This window comes from Cygnus atratus, chromosome 4 (genome assembly GCF_013377495.2).
Source record: "Cygnus atratus isolate AKBS03 ecotype Queensland, Australia chromosome 4, CAtr_DNAZoo_HiC_assembly, whole genome shotgun sequence".
In the NCBI taxonomy this organism is placed as follows: domain Eukaryota; kingdom Metazoa; phylum Chordata; class Aves; order Anseriformes; family Anatidae; genus Cygnus; species Cygnus atratus.
Window position 1 is genome coordinate 32348421 of NC_066365.1, and position 13759 is coordinate 32362179.

At 44.6% G+C, this 13759-nt stretch overlaps 1 protein-coding gene across 8 annotated transcripts in view; it reads right to left on the reverse strand.

Moving 5' to 3' along the window:
- The window catches only part of TRIM2 (tripartite motif containing 2), a 71691-nt gene that overhangs the window by 41095 nt on the left and 16837 nt on the right, over nucleotides 1-13759 (reverse strand). Inside the window, exon 1 of one of the 8 annotated variants that reach the window (XM_050710479.1) lies at nucleotides 5999-6188. The exons of 5 other annotated variants lie outside the window; for them this stretch is intronic. The gene's annotated coding sequence lies outside the window, so the exon portion shown is untranslated. Of the gene's footprint in view, nucleotides 1-3574; nucleotides 3983-5998; nucleotides 6189-13759 lie in introns of those variants that run through there. 2 more of the 8 variants (XM_035551526.2, XM_050710474.1) reach the window with 2 other exon arrangements.

A 13759-nucleotide genomic window follows, 5' to 3' on the forward strand; every position in this document is an offset into this window, starting at 1 on the left:
GGAAAGGGAAGGGAGCAACCTCAGGAAAAAGTTAACTGCTGGTTAAAATAGGTTAGGAAAACCTGAAAAGCAGAGGCCTTGGCAGGGTAGCCAGCACAACTCCTCTTCCCCAGCGTTTCTAGCAGGCTGGAGCACTGGGAGGTACAGGCTCCCTCCCTCCGCTGTCGTAGCCCTGAGGTCTGCCAGTCCTTCTGCCTCCAGGGAGGAGCAGGGGCTCCTTTTCTGTGTGAGCAGCCAGCCCAGCTGGGTGCTTCCACCACAGGTACACTCCTGAGGTGGTTCCTTCTTCCTTGAATACTTTCTGCCCCAGTTTGTAGTCATCCAGACAGCTCGATAGTTGGCTTACAGGCAGCTGAGGCTTTCCAAGACAGAAGCAAGAGACCCCCTGCCACAGGTGCTGATCATGCTCCTTTAAAGGCCACTCAGTTCCACAATGACTTCTGCGGCCCATGGCATTTTACCAGCAGCGACACATCCTGATTTTCCTGAGCTGTGTATTTAGCTGTGCAGGTATGGCTGGCTTACTACGCCAGACAAGTGGCTACCCCTAGGACAATGACAGTGCCTATGGAACGGGGTGCGCTGACCCCCCTGGGGATTCGCCTCCTCTGCTAACAAGTACAGCAGCAGAAACTTATTCACAGCTAAAATCCCCAAAAGCAGTAACTGACATGCAACTTGAGGCACAACATTTATGATGGGCCCTTTTGTTCCCTTTTTCCCCACTAAAAAGGGGAATCTGTAAGGTTAAAAATCGTTATAATATTCACGCAATGTTTGCTCGTGATCCAAAAATGTATGATTTCAGAATTGATCATTTGTTTCACTTTTTTCCATTTCTTTCCCCACCTTAAAATAAAATGTCAATATTACACAAACACAAACTAAGTGAGCCTATTTAAACGGCATAAATCACATACAGTAAATGTTGGGGGATCAGTTATGAACCCACATCACTTTTTAAAAGCTAGAGTTAAAAAATGGCTTTACAAGAGGTGGAACAAAAATATTCAGCTTTCACAAATGGGAGTAGAAGGAGCAGGCTATCCACCATGCATTAACACATTCGTGCGTTCGTCTTTATACATGCTGCTCTTCAGCTGTGTGTTTCAAAAGACAATTTATTTCACCATCGATGCAGCTGCATTTGCCTTCTACTCTCCCAACCCGAAAATTAGGGGGGTGGAAACCCAAACAAAACAGGGAAGATAATCAGAAGCAGGAAGACATCTTATCAAAAGCACAGTTTCCAAACTGGACACCAATACGTTAATGAACAGTGCAACTTTTTTTTTTGTTATAGACTAAGCATAGACCATTTTTATTTAAAAATGTACTTAAGACAAAAAAGAATAGGTCTCTAATAATGCTGCCTGCCATTTAATAGAAGAAAGCTCTCTAGCAACCAAACATGATTTACTGTAATTTTTTTTCAGCCATCAACTACAGCTACACCAGCAAATGGTGTTTATGCATGGAAAACTCATGTTGCCCGAAAAATTCCATGTACATTTCATCTGATCCTCATCCTCATCTTCTGAACTTCCCCTGTCTCATTGCAAAATCAGGTGATTCTTAGCATTTCATACATAGGTCTCATGCCAGCTGCTTTAACTTTCAAATGCTCACACTTTTAGCTTTGTCAGTCAAAGGAAAGATTAATGAGAGATCAGAAATAAGTGCTTTTAATATTTGTTGTTTTGTCTGGAGCACAGCAGGCCATGATTATCATTTATTTCCTCTGCTCACATAAATCAGGCCTAAAAGATGCACCTGAAAACAGAATTTCATCAGCACAGTTCAAGCTGTGGCCACTACATGGTACGTTAAATTCTTATACAAATTATTTATGTTAAAAGTTTGTCGAGTATGTTATTTCCAGGATTGGGCATCTGATTCTGCAGCCTCCTTGAGCCAACTTCACCTTTGATGTAATTTTGCTAAATGTGATATAGGTATGGAAATGACTGTTTTGCCTCGATGAAAGCAACTGTGTAACCAAAGACTATTTGAGGAAACGTTGCAAATTTTAGATGATCCCTTTGAATTTGGCCAAAGACAGCATTTACTCTGATTTACTGCAGTGCTATCAGCAGTTCCTCAAAAACAGCAAGGTAAGTTTCAGATGTATTGGCAGCGGGAGATTGTGCAAAATAAGACTTTTTTTTTTTTTAACAGAAAACCCATCATTTTAATAGCAGCATCTTCTGAACTTGGGAACTGCTAGGGTTATTTTCAGAGCTTCATTTTTGTCTCATAATCTAATAAAGAGCAGCTGAAGCACGACCTTTGAAAATAAGCCTGAGAATCACCGAATCACTTCTCCATATATTTACACTTTATAATTTAAACAGGCAAAGCTAAAGGTTTTTGAAACACTGCACCAAACAAGACCTAAAACCCCACCCATTTATCTCTAAGAGGCACACACAGACCGGAAGCCCGGGTCAGGTTTGCCAAATTAAGTGCAAAAAAAGGTTAGGAAATGTACACCCTTTGTCACCCATTTGAGGCTTAAGGATCGTTGTATTTCCAGCCATCCCCAAAATGACATTCTTTTTCCTTCTACTTGGAGATACAACTATTGATTTGAATTCAAGATACACTGTACAGAAAAGAGAGGAGGAAACAATGGCTCTCTAAGCTAGTGTAAAGCCTTGCCCTGCTACACATGCATGCCTCCAGGAACCAAAGTCAGGGTGTGGCCTCACCCGTATGAAAAAGAACTTCCCCTAATATTAGAAAAGGGGGAAAAATGTTAGGGTACAGAAAATAACAGTTCCAGAAGAGTTGTTTCAGACAAACAGTCACGCAATAGAGAAGTGCATCCTTTCTACAAGTCTCTTTAACTTATCTCTTCAACCGTTACCGAATTCTCTGTTAGTTTCCATGGCCCAGCTGAGAAAGAGACAGTGGGAAAACTTGCAACTGTCCATTTCCCAGGATTTATTCCTAAAAGAGCAGAATTCCCTCTTGCTGAGATGCTGCTATCACCGAACTCCACCCAGCCAGAAATGCAACTAGCCTGAAAGTACAGCCTGGGGAGAACAAATTGCATGCAGCTTGTTCATCCTCTTCTTATCAATGGCATTCACAACCCGAGGGTCTATTCATGTATGATGAATGACTAGGTTTCCAATGGCAACGTTTGCAAAGGAACGGTTAGGCCTTGAGAGCGGTAAGAAAGGGTGGGGAACCTCAACAATGTTGCTCCAAAGACTGGGGGAGCTGGGCTTTAAAACTCCTTAAAACAAACATGCCATCTGTCCACGCTTTTTGGGAATAAAGGACAGATTCGGGACATTTACAGCAGCAGCCCCGAAATCAGCCGATACAGAACACAGCAAGTACATCAATAATCATCACCGCCACACAGCCCGCTTGGGTAGAAGGCTCGATAAGCTACATTTGCATTCCTTTCTCTCCCACTCCTGCAATCAGTTTGGTGCCTTGTTGTTTAAAACACAGCAACCCTCTTCATTCTTACAGCATGCAGAAGCATAATGAACAATCGGGGCCAAAACAGCAGCCACCAGGAATAACACTGAGCAAAACTCGAGCATTTTCGACCTACCCATCTTTGTAGAAAAATAGCTTAATCAGTGCAGTGCTGAGGACCAAATCCTTGCAGGGATGGAGCTGCAGTTCCGCAGTAATCCAAACGAACAAAACATCATCTGTCAATATTTCAAGCCTCACGCGTAAAACCGGTTAAGGATGCCTATCGGAGCACGGTCACCATTAGAGGTACAGCGTATTTTGTGCTCTAAGGAGTGATGCTCCATTCCACGAAGAGGACAGGTGGAAAGAAAAATGGAAGAACGAGAGGAGGCCCAGTGAAGTCGTCATGAATTTTTTTTTTTTCCCCCCTGGGTCATTTACAAGTGGGAGACCCCTTCAGGATGCAAACCAATCAATCTTTATTTAGCACATCTTTTTCTCACTCAGCCCGTGTAGAAAGACTGCAGCAAAGCGTGCAGGGCATTGTGGGATAGGGATGCAGCAGAGAGCTGCAAGGAGATTCGCTGGGTTATTTTTTTTTCCCTCCCCACTCAGCGATCAGCTGTTCGGAGGCTCCGCGCAGGGCCATTGAATTTGGGCACCAGAATGTTATTACAGGATTAGCGGGCGGAGACAGCCACCACTGTGCAGCTGGAATGTCAATGCAGCCCAGAAATACATATGCAAATATTACTCGCAAATCGGAAAAGGGATTTGAGTCCCCGGGGGAGAGCCGCTATTGCGCAACGTCGGTTATCGGGGCGGCCACCGCAGATGAAACGAAAGCACTTTCATTTAGAAAGGGAGATAAAGCTTAGTGCTCAGTGATTGCATTAGGATTTGTCCAGGATTCAGAGTATTTCTCGGTGCGGTTCTCCCCTGCTCCAGCTTCCAGCACCGACAAAAGACCCCACAAACGCCCTTTGTCCCTCCAGATGGTTAAAGCAGCACCAAGGAACCTCTTCCGAGAGCTGTGCCACTGACACACAAACCAGCAGCGGCTTCTTGCACTGCAAAGCCACGGGTTTAACCTGACTCAAGTCAGCTCGAACAATCACGGCTGCAATTCGTAACCTCACTTTCAAGGACCAAGAGAATCAGAGCCAGCAGCCTGCTGAACTTCTGCACAAGCATTAACGTGAAGTTGTATTCCCTCAGTGAATCTAATAACTTATTTAAACTAACTAACTAACTAACTCACAGATCAATTCAGATTTTACCAGGCTGTTACCAAAGGAAATAAAGTTGGTGTCAGTGGTATTTCTCAGCTATGCAGAGTAAGTTGCTAAAAAGATGCTTGTGAATACACAGACTCTACTGAAGCTAAGCAACATAGAATTAGCTTTGTCCTCCAGTATAACAGCTGGTGGGTTTTGCAGACAAGGTAGTATTTGCATCTCTAAATACAGTGAATCTTTTCTTTTGAAAAAACAAAACAAAACGACAACAAAAAACCTCAAATCATATGCAAGTATTTCAGCTCACTGAGGCTAACAAAGCTTCCCACAAATAAAAGGACACAAAAGCTCGTTTGCATCAGGAATAAAAACTGTTGGTTTTAAATACTGTCTGTGCTACTTGGACTTAATTAGAAGAGGTAGGGTTAGTTTAGACCTCACAGCTGAAAAAGTTGTCCTACGCTCTTTAAACAGTTTCCAGAATATACTTATTCCATTCTTGGGCTGACCAGGTAAGCAGTATTAATAACCATTATCATGACTGAAATTTAATCTAAATTCCTGTTAAAAACATAGAATCTCTACCCATCATTTATTTTCCACTTGGCAGTCACTAAGCCAGATTGGTTTTATACATCGTGCAGATCCAGCCTGGTTTCCCTGGGTAATGCCCACAGGGCAAAAGCATGTTGTAATCCAGTTTATAACCTGAAATGAAACATCAGGCAGCATGCGTGCGTGTGTTAGGATTTTGGGTGCTCATGCCAAAATGCTGCTCCTCTGATTCCCTCGACATGTGCCGAACTCTGTCAAAGAGAACAAAGTCTGATTCATTTTAGCTCCACACTCAGCAGGTCAGAAGAAGCAGGGATCTGCACGGCACAATTCACAGTTTAAGAAAAGGCCAGAGTTTCAGGCATATTTTTGGAGGGGTAGGGGTGGGGTTTTGCTATTCCTTCTTCGGGTTCTTGCTTTTCTTTTTCAGCTGTGTAGAGAACTCCATTACAAAGAACAAGCAAAATTTTTAACTCCCACAGCTAGGAGATCCAAGGTCTTTTGTTTTTGCCACTTGAACAAAAGCACATTTAAAACAAAAACCAGGACTGAAAACTCTGGAGTGCGCTCCCAGACCTGAGGTGGAAGACTCAGACAGAAGCACACAGGCATCACTTAGCTGCTTGCTTCTCCTTGTTCGTTTCCAGCATCGAGTTTACATACACTAAAACAGAACGACAAGTATCGCTCAAATTACTGTGTCCACTTACAGTCAGCAGCAAGGACTACAAACCCCTCGACTCAGAACCGCTCCCGTAACATACCTCATGGCCAAAGGAGACCGCAGGAGTCACAGCTACAGCCACTCTCACAGGGAACTACAACTCCAAATGAGAGATTGCTTCAAAATGCAGTTCTCATGTAACTGACTCCAAGAAGCTGCCTTCTGACAATGATCTTATATTCTGGAAATGATTCTGCTTCTTAAACAAAACAAAGCCGTGGTACTGTGGCAAGGAAGATGAGACAACCGAAAAATGAGACAACAGAAAATCTCATTTCCCTTGAGATTTTGGTTCTTGCATGTTTAATGTTGACACATGGGTTCCTTCTCCCTTGTGAAGAGGAAATGGATTTGTAGCTCAGTGAGCAATCTTGCACTTTACCCCATACCAGTTATTACCGGCCCGTTTCAACCAGGTTTACTGAATGTCTGTTTTGAGTTGGGGGAAGGGCATGAAGGTTGTTGTTATTTATTTTTCTTTTTAAAAAAAGAACAAAAACCACTACTCTCCCACAGAAGTTTGCTGCACCCATCGGAAGTAAGTTCTGTGGAAAATATATAGCACATGCCATCTTTACAGCACCACAGAAAGGACTGGTCTAGCCTCTGCTATCATCCCCTGTAACTGTCACGTTTTTCAAATAATTTATTCTTCTCCTTTTTCTAACACAACCTGAATTAGCATTCTGAGGGAGCCCATAAAAGGTAAGTTACCAAAAAACAACAACAGAACAAAACAAAACCAAAAAAAAAACAAAACCCACAATCAAAACCAACCCCAAACCTGTAGCTAATTTACAGACCATAGCTGGATATTGCTACATCCTTCCCCTAATATTAAATTAGTCATTCAAACACTCCAGGTTAAGATTAATGGCCTGCACTGAAGTCTCTGCCATAAATTGACTGAAGGGAGAGTAATCTAACTCAGCCTGCTCTACAGAAGATTTTAAGGTCAGCAGAAAAAAAAAATTATTGGGTTAGCCCTAACTAAATGGCTAAATAATACAGTCACAGGAAATAAGACTGTCTAGAAAATAAGAGGTGGGAGCAACCAGAAATCAATTCCCCAAAGCCATGATGCTGGGAATGAGGGAACACAAACACAGGACAGGATGGGCTGTTCCAGCCACCCCCTGGCTCCACACTGTTAATTTAACCCTGGCACCAGGAAATCAGGTGGGGTGAAACAACCAGGCTCTGTCATTGTGGGACCGTGCCCACACCAGGAACCACGGGCCCTTAGTCATCTGGATGGGATGGTGGTGGTGGAGCGCCTTTACCTTTCCCCACTGTAACAAGTGCAACCTGCAGCCTGACCCGACGTGCTCCAGCAGCCCAGGCAGTAGCTCAGACTGGCAGGGAAAAGCCAGGGCTTCCTGCCACTGCAGCCCTGCTCGCAGCCACAACACGCCCGCCCTGAAAGGAGCTCTGTCAAGTGCTGGCTCCTCTCCCCGTGCCACAGCCTGGAGCCACGATCACCCGCCCATCTTGTGATCCAGTGGGGCAGATGCTCTTCCCCTAAGCTTGTGACCGTACACTTGGCTTGTCACAGCCGGAGGAGGCAAGGAACTTGAAAGGTTTGCCTGGGTTGTAACGCTGGGCTACTGAGACCTTCACAGCCCCCGCAGCGCCCATCCTCCTCTGCCTTTGCCACCTTATTCTGTTTCTTTCTACCTCCTGCTTACACCTAGCTCTGCTTGCCAAGGCTGCGGCTTTTGTAGCACGCCTGCAGCAGGCAGGCAGCTGAGAGCAGCGGCAGGGACAGCCTGGCCTCCCCGCTCCACCAGAGCAAGCCTGGCTGATGTGGCGGCTCTCCCTGTCTCTGGCACTGATGTTGCAAGACAGGCAGCACCAAGCACAAGCTGCTTTTCTCCTCTGTGTTAGTCTTTCACCTTTTGGGCATTCTCCATTAAGGTGGCAGGGCCAGGCACTGCAGCCACCAGAAAACTGCTCCATATCCTGACATCTCTTCTGCACGGCAATGGGATCACCCTCAGTTCGACTGTCAGATGTCAAGGTCGTGAATTAGGTTTCTTTTACAGGCTCTCGGCTGCTGAAGACAGAATAACAAGGATAGAAGCCACCACTATAAATGAAAGCTAAATAGTTTCACTTGCTTAATGTTTTTTTCTCCCTTCCTTTCCTCAGTTTGTAATCAAAGTCTATCACAACATGTGTACCTGAAATAAGTGGGTGGGCCTCTGAAGACACCAACATACTTATGCTTTATACTCCAAGTTGGAGAGGAGGAAAGGGTTACAGCTGACATTCTAAACCCTCCTTTGCTTTTCTCTCCCCATCCCCGCAACCTCTGCCTCCCTCTGCAGTACCCCTATGCAAAGCAGGACCTTTTGGTGGTCCTGCTTCCATCCCTACAGACCCCATGTTCCTGCAGTCTCGCCCTCGGATGAAGGAGAGACTTTCTGGTGGCTGCTCTGCACACACCAAGGGATAAGGCTGACAGGTTAGAGCTCATATTATCACACAGTAATCACACACCTGAGATGTGATACTTACTTTAAGGCTATTTGTCTGTCTGAGGTTTTCAGGACCTCATTTCAGGACCATAGCCCTTTCCATGTTTAATAAAACATCATTTTCTCAGGTGAGCTATTTTAAAGAAAAAAAATCCACAGTGAGGCAGATCCAAATAATTATTTTATGGGCTAGATGTTGTGCAGGCCTAAGTAAAAGGATTTAAATTCTACACTTACCATCCACAGCTGCTAGTCAGAGCATCCATGCAAAAAAAAAAACCCTACTCTGATTAATTACCAAGTGCCATGAACATAACCCTCACACTTACACATTTTTGACTCTCTAGGCCTACCTATTTTATTAACACTAACAAATCTCTGTTCAGCCTTTTTAGGTACATGAGCTCAAAAAAAAAAAAAAAAACAACCTGAGCTGGCAAATAATTAAAACTGTGCCTCAAATCACTGCAGCTTCCATAAACAGCTGCTCTGAAATGCTACTTGAAATAAAAATGCTCCACAGAGACTCCACACTAATCACTGCTAAACCCTCCAGGCACAGGACATCAGGTAGTACAAAAAGCAGGAGGCTGAGCAGGAATCTGTTTAGGAAGAGGTCCCTGGCCTTTTCTACATACTGTTAGATATAAGGTACATTAAAAAATGCTCTAGGCACTTTCTTGAGAGCTGCTGAGCAATGGCAAGAAAAGTAAAAGGTAGATGCAAATGCTTGGTCCTGAGCTGTGTGGTGAAGGTTGAACTGCTCAGAGATCATCCCCTCTACTCTCTCCTGAAACACTGGACATGCCCCATGCTGCATCTCTGCTTGATCTTACAGTTCTGCAACTCTCCCTTTAGGAGAGGTGATAGCCTTGAGTTTAATCATATATTCCCCACTGACCTCTCCTCTGCTTCTGTTTCCATTTACTTCACTTGGATTTTGTTGAATTAGCACAAAGTTCAAAACAGCAAGGGACAAGACAGCACCCAGCTATTACCACATGCCATGCAACTTCTATGCAAAATTAACCTAGAGACTGCCAGCCCTTTAGGTTTCTTTCTTCTTCTTCTTCTTTTTTTTTTTTCAACTTTCAAAATCCCACTTCTCAACAGAAACAGCATAAGAAAAATAAACTGGGAGAAAAAATACAGATGTTTCACAGCAAGAAATGGCAGAAAGTATAAGCATTAAAAAAAAAGCAAACAACACAGGCACAGATAAAGTGCCTGAGCAGGTGGGATTTCTGCCAGAAACACATATGGGAGAGAGACTGGGAAGGACAAGACGAAGAAGAGACCCTCCCCAGCCCGTGAGCATGCAGAATTCAGGTTCACATAACCTGCAGCACTTGCACTGTTTAAAGGATGAAATATTGCTTGCTGCTTCCCTGTATTTACCTGAGCTTTTGTACAGTATCCACCTCATTTTCTCGCTCGGAACCAACAGCAACGTTACCTTCTATGTCTGCTGCCTTCTTCAGAACTGAAATGCCTTTCAAACACACAGATGTATGTCTAAGCATCTATATATCATCCTTGGTCTCAGAGAAGACCTCAACCAAGCGTTAAGTGGCAGGCAGAGGGGTTTACCCAGGCAGGCTCTTTACGCTGGCAATAACGCGACACTGAACTTTCACAGCAAGTAGGTAAACACATAGCCGCATACGGCAGGTACTCTGGCACCAGAAACAGTGAGACAGTGTCAGAATAACCTTGGCAAGAGCAACTCTGTGGGTTATAACAATAGTTGTACGCACAGGAGTTAAACCGACCAAAAAAACAATAACACAAAGCCATCTGCAGCTCTTGTGGGGAGCTCCAAGTGCACACGGCCTGAGCCCGTTGGCTGCAACGCTGTCTTCTCCTCCTCCTCCACACTCACAGGGTCACTCCATTTGACTTAGCGTTAGTCAGCTCCAGCACTTCGGAGCTTGGGAACACCCACTGGCTGCACTTCACCGAGTAAACATGCCTTTCCAGTCCTCAGCAAGGACACTCGCTCGCTGATTGCACTCCAGTGCTCCTATTTAAAGAACTGTTGTTGTGGGAAAAAGCCGAAACCTTTCTGCAGCATAGAAGATGTGTTCCCCACGTCTTGGGCCTTATCTGCAGAAACGCACCAGTTCCCAAAGTGCATTTCCACAGCAGGGTTTCACTGCAGCCACAGTAAGAGGGGGCCACCTGACAGGCCCCCCGTGCCCCTGAGCCGGGCCGGGCCTCCAGGCAGTCCTCATGGTCCTTCCCCAGGGCCCGCCAAGCAGCTACACTGCCTCAGCCTGGCCTTTCCTCAGGCCTTTTCCACGAGGTACAAGTTTTTAGAGCAGATACAAGTTGCAAGGAGGAGCAGCAGGAAGAGGTGCCCACCTTTATCCTTCTCCAAGGATAACTCTCCTAAGCTTTCCCTTGGATGTCTATTACAGGTTCCCATGTGCTAGCAAACACACACGGCAGGTTCAGGCTAGATGCCCAAGGCTCCTACAGGGCGCTGTCAGGCTGACTGAGCAAATGCCCATCACCGACAACATGCCAGCCTGCTGCAAAAATTACGTGCTCAGAAGACCCTCATACGTATCCTGTCTTTCTAAATTGACATCACAACTTACAAAGTAATAGCTAATGAAAGATGAGGAAAGTAGTACCGCTCAAATGACACAATTTTTAACGCTCCCAAACTGAACCAGGATACACAGTACATTCATTTCTATATAAAAATACATCTCTTTTACCTTATGTGAAAGCCAGTACTTCTGCAAATACTGGGAGTGCCCTAAGGTCTCACAAGTCAGCTACTGCCATTTAACCACAATGACACAATCTAACACAAAGTATTTTCTACGCTACGAAATAAGTTTTCATAGAAAGCTTTTAGTTTGGATGAGGGCTACTTTTGTAACGAAAGAGGTGCAAGATATAAAGATTTATATTTTATATATATTCAGTCTTTATAAAGACTGAATCTTTTGCAGTCAGAGAACGGGATTAGATCTTGCCAGATTCTTCTTTCTGCAAGTTCTGTGAAGCGATGTAAGAGCTGCCTGAGAATTTATCAGCAGTCCTTGTGATGAATGTGACAAGACAAAACATGCTGTTCTTGATACAGGTTATATGCAGTATCATCAAAACGACAACACCTGTTAGAAAAGTATGCGAAGTAACCAGCTGTAGGCACTGCTGGTAAAAGGAATTGAGAAATCCTAGTGGAAAACCGGTTACAGATACAACATACATGCTCTGCACTATTTCGGGTGCTGAACTTCTTCTCTGGCTCAGTTAGCACAGTCAGGGGCTGTTAGGACACATTTCAGATAAATGCTTCTGGAATGCTGATGAACCTGTAACTCTGAGTTAAATTTTATTCACAATTTATATCTACTGCATTTTAATCTTTCTTTTTAGTGGCCACAGATGAGAAACCCCTTTTGAGACTATCAGCCGTGTCCTGGACACTTCATTCTGTGAGCTATGAAACTCACTGCCCCAGGATGCTACAGCTGTTCATAATTTACGGGCATTCCAGGACAGAATGACAAATTCACGGAGGGTAAACTGACTCAAGATTTTTAAATATAAAGACACCACCTCTACCAGAAGCAGAGCTGGAAGCACAAATCACTGAAGATGAAAGAGCATTCAGGGGCATACTATTATATGTCTGATCTATTCTTATGCTTTTCTGTAGGCACCCACTGTCAGCCACCATCCAGATTATAAGGCTGAGCTAGATTTACTTTTGTTTTGACCCAGTCTCACCTTCAAAACACTTGGTGTAGACATCATAGGAGCTGTCATAGTAGCCATTCCCTTTTTGCATAGTTAATGGACAATAATGGCACCACAGGGCTGTTTTTATTACTTAGCTATTTAGGGACGTCAGGTGAAATGAATCCATCAGACTGCTGCCTTAATACACAACCTGTTGTATGAAGAATGCCACTGAGAGCCACAGAGCGTCTTTAGCATGTACACTCACTTCTACATCATATGAACAAGACACACAACAATGGAGACTGACTGGTCATCACTCTGAGCAGGGAACCTTTTCTTAGTGAATACAATATTAACCTACCATTTCTCCACATCCCCCTTCATTTTCCAACGTAGTTTATCCTTCAGGAAAGAAAAAAAAAAAGACGACTTCTAGTGATATTTCCTTAAGACTGATGTGTTTACCTTGCCTCCCTGCAGAGGTACTCTCTATTTTTCTAAATGTAATGCCATAGAGCTTGGGGAAAATAGGCCTTTATTGATGTCCTTAAAGACCATCTAATTCCACCCCCCCTACCATGTGCAGGGACACCTCCCACCAGACCAGGTTACCCAAAGCCCCATCCAGCCTGGCCTTGAACACCTCCAGGGATGAGGCATCCACAGCTTCTCTGGGCAACCTGTGCCAGTGCCTCACCAACACCACAGTAAATTTCCTCCTAATATCTAATCTAAATCTACCCTCTTTTAGTTTAAAGCCATTACCCCTTGTCCTATCACTGCACTCCCTGGCAGAGTCCCTCTCCAGCTTTCCTGTAGGCCCCCTTTAGGTACTGGAAGGCTGCAATAAGGTCTTCCCAGAGCCTTCTCTTCTCCAGGCTGAACAACCCCAACTCCCTCAGCCTGTCTTCACAGGAGAGGTGCTCCAGCCCTCTGATCATCCTCGTGGCCCTCCTCTGGACTCACTCTAATTTGTCTGTGTCCTTCTTGTGCTGGGGGCCCCAGAGCTGAACGCAGCGCTCCAGGTGGGGTCTCACAAGAGCAGATCAAAGGGGGAGAATCACCACCCTCACCCTGCTGGCCACACTGCTTTTAATGCAGCCCAGGATACGGTTGGCTTTCTGGGCTGCAAGTGCATATTGCTGGCTCGTGTTGAGCTTCTCATCAACCAACACCCCCATATCCTCCTCAGGACTGCTCTCAAGCCATTCTCCACTCATCCTGTATTTGTGCTTGGGAGTGCCCCAACCCAGATGCAGGACCTTGCACTTGGCCTTGTTGAACTTCATGAGGTTAGCACAGGCGCACCTCTCGAGCCTGTCCAGGCCCCTCTGCATAGCATCCCTTCCCTCCTGCGTGTCAGCCACACCATACAGCTTGGTGTCATCGGCAAACTTGCTGAGCTCAACATATTGTTGGGATCTTTTCAAGAGTATTTTCCAAGTTCAGCAAAATCTTCTGAGTGCAATCTTTTTTCTTTTTTTTTTGTCTGTAAGTAATTATGTCAAGTGCATTTGTTCAATATTCCATCACTGCTTTGGAGGGTTTATTGATCTGCACAAGCTGTAGGAGTGTCTTCATATCAGTCAAAAGTTCAACATAATATAACCACTGCT